General features: G+C 35.2%; 1 pseudogene; it reads left to right on the forward strand.

Annotated features, from left to right (window-relative positions):
• LOC109820989 overlaps positions 1-1,558 on the forward strand; it is a 2,537-nt pseudogene extending 979 nt beyond the window's left edge.

Raw genomic sequence — 3,716 nt, forward strand, 5'->3', positions numbered from 1 at the left:
GACGTTGCTTCAGCTTTGCTCAGAGTGTGTGAGGAATCGAGGGCTTCTTGTTAGAGAAGGCGCAATTCCTCCATTGGTGGCGCTCTCGCAGTCTGGGTCTGCTCGGGCTAAGCATAAGGTGAGGATTTGAATGGAGTCTAGAGTTCATTTTGGGGAATTTAGCTGACTTTGTCTGTTAATACTTGCATGTTAATTGTTCTTGTGTTATATACTTGTATGTAGAGATTTAAGTTCGCAATTGATGAATTATGGGGGGGAAAATCTCAAATTGAATTTGACTTGGGTTGATTATTTTGGGCAATGGAGTTTGAGCTGATTTTTTTGGGAAATTCGGGTGGTTCTCTGTTTATACTTGCATGTTAATTGTTCCATGTGGGAGATTTGAAGTTGTGGCTTTTTTTCCCCTCAAGATTTAATTTTGAATTGATGGATTGCGTAGGCTCAAATTGCTGGTAAATTAATAAAGGAGTGAATTCATTGTTTGGGGATTTTAGATAGTTTATTGTTCATATTGTGCATGCTAATTTTCTTGTGCTATAATTCTTAATTGGAGACTGACTCAGAAAGGTCAATCGCTTCATAGATTAGTAAAGAAGTGAATTGACTGAGATATTTAAACAAGTTTCTTAGAGTCAATGATCCAGGGGTTCAAGTAGAAATGATTTTTCGCAGTTTGAAGACCATCTTTAGATTATAGCTTTTAGCTTCATTTGAAGAATTCGATGATACCTTGAAGGTTAAAGATTAATTAATGATGATACATAGAAGATTTAAAGATTAATTAACAGTAAACTAAAGCATTGTGACAATAGATTTATTATTCTTAAGTTGGGTTAGATTCGTTGCTTTAGGGCTTAGATTACACAAATTTTTTGTGAGGAGAAGGATGCCAAGGACAAGGGCATTCATATTAATTATTAAAGCATAATAATATTAAGACATTGACTCGAACTTTGAATGAGGTCTGGGAGGTTGAATGCACCCTAATGGCCCAAAGTTAGGACTAATTAGATTGTTTGCGTATAGCTGATTTGACCTGGAATTTGTCATTTTTAGTGGCACGACTATGATTACTTGTTTATACTACTGGATTAGTTACTCCTCGCTTGGTTTACTCCACGTCTTTATTCCAAGAGAGGATTTAAAAGTTCCATACTTATCTTGTTTCTTCCTGTTTGCAAACTAAACTGCTAGCTGTTAGACATCATCACAAACCAGTTGACTATAGTTTAACTGAAGCTTAATCCTAAATTAATCTAGACAGCTGGATCAAAAATATTTAATCATATCAATTGGTTTAACTGAGCAAGACCATATTGTAAACAATTGATCTCATGTTTATCTATAAAGTGCCTTAATGTAGACTAGCGATAATTTTGGACTGTTGAATATGCTAAAAAGTGTAGAAAAATCTTCTGATTTTATCTTTCCTTATTTTATTTATGAATTCTAAACTATATTTATTGGTATTTTATGCAGGCTGAAACTCTCCTTGGGTATTTAAGGGAGCAGCGGCAGGATGGAACTTCTCGGGCACTGTCCAGGTAATTACTATATAATATATACTAATAACTATAAATATATAATATATATATATTATATATACATATATACTATATACTATATATAATATACTAATATATATATACTACTATGATATATATACTATATATATAATAATATTAATTAACGTATGATATACTAAATATATATATACCGTAATGAGTATATATACATCCTAGTTAGATAAGTGTGAATGTAAATAGGAAAAGTAGAATGGTTGGTCTGGTGGCTTTTGTGTGAATTTTTTGGTTGTGAGGTTGGATTGGTTTTGGTATGCTGCTGACTCTGACTAGTATTTAGGACTAGGATAGAAGATGGTGGTTTATGTGTGTGAAGTTTAATTTTGTGAATGGGAATGGAATTTGGTTATGAAAAGCCTGTTGTTTTCTATGGGTTGTATCCAAATTCTTGGAGTTTATCTCTGAAGTAAGTTTATATTGTTCTGAATAATTTGATACATGTTGTTTGGTGTGATAAATATGGTATGGACCTCAAATGTCTATATAAATCTATTGTAATTTTGTTTGTATATTTGATAGAAATTTAAATAAAGGCCCGTGGTAAAACATTTGCCTTGATTTTAGTCCTTGTGAGCTTCAGGTAAAACGTTTGCCTTGATTTCAGTCCTTGTGAACTTCAGAAACTTAGGAGAGAACAATTGAGCATCTCTATGTTCAAAAATTTCCATGATTTCAAATCTTTTTCGGGTAATTCCTGCTTATAGAAATATTTTGAGGCCATGAAACACCCCATTGAGTAAAATTGTTCTCCCCTCTGCGGTGGCGACAACTCCCACGTCCCCGTCTAACCTACTTATAATCTGCTTGTTTCTTATCCTCTGAATCTCTGACGTACTGATCAACTTTCATGGAGCTCTTGTTGATTGTCAATACTGTTCAGAAATCTGAAGAATGCGGTTGAGCTGAATTGCTTTGGTGAGTGGTCAGCTCTTTGGAGGCAACAGCATTTAAAGCGATATATGGACTCAGTCCTTTGCCGTTCAAAATCTGGATCCTTGACGCAATCAATTCTTTCTGCTGGCATTTCAATTTTTTGAATCATGAGGCCAATCATTCTCTCTGCATTTATGCTGCTTTTTTTTTCTTCTTCACAACCATCCGGTTACCGTGACGGCTTTGAGTCTAGTTACAGCTGCAATTATTATCTTATTAGTATTCAGCTTCCGGGTGTTTTTGTTCTTTCTCCAAATTTCCCATGTTTGGTTATCTAGTGTTCTTAGAGCATCTCCAACAGCTTCCCCATTTCTCACTTTTGGAGAATTTAGTTAGGTTTTTGGCCCAACAGATTCCCCATCTCATTCCCCAAAATAGGGATGGAGGAGAAAAAATGGAGAAGTTTCCCCAAATCTGCAGCATTCTCCAAATTTTTGGAGGAAAAAATTGATTCTTTAAAATGGGGAAGCTGTTGGAGTTGGTGTAAAAATTAGTTGGAGAATATGACTTTTGCTTCCCCATTTTGAAGAAAATTTTGAAGAAGCTGTTGGAGATGCTCTTAGGTACACAGCATCGTATGTGAAGGCAACAAAACCAGGCACGGGCGGTTTCTGTTCCACGTCATTTGTTTATATTATTATGCCGGTGCTAAGCATGTTTAAGCTTATTAATTGTAGCAAGATGATTTTATGCTTGGTGTGTTTGTTTGCTTTCTTTTCTATAATGGGTGATGATTGATGCTTAGCTACCGGCTGTCGGTTCCATCGCCAAACAAAGCACAGCTTTGTCATGGGAAATAAGTTACAGCCTGTCTTATGGTATTTTGTGAGCTGAAGTGTTTGGATTTTGTTACTTATTACGAGAAAGGGTACGGCCCATTCCAACCCTTTGCTTGTCTGCTTATAAAGATGGCTCACTAGATGACTGCATTTGTGGGGCCTGCCAAAATCATCGAGAATCATGTGTAGCCATGAAAGAAAAGAAAAAGGAAAAAGATGCTTAGTGAAATAATGAAAGCTAAAGAGTGCTTAGACCAAGAAGCAACAAAAACTTGTTTAGATAATTTGATATCATTACAATTTAATAAGGAAAAGAAAAAAAGATATTCAAATGATGTGCACGGTTGACCCTGTAAGTTGATCCTTTTTTTCCCCCGGTTTTTTTTTTTAATTTTTGGTGAGGTTTTTTTTTGTGGGGTGG

Source organism: Asparagus officinalis, chromosome 8 (genome assembly GCF_001876935.1).
Source record: "Asparagus officinalis chromosome 8, Aspof.V1, whole genome shotgun sequence".
Lineage (NCBI taxonomy): Eukaryota > Viridiplantae > Streptophyta > Magnoliopsida > Asparagales > Asparagaceae > Asparagus > Asparagus officinalis.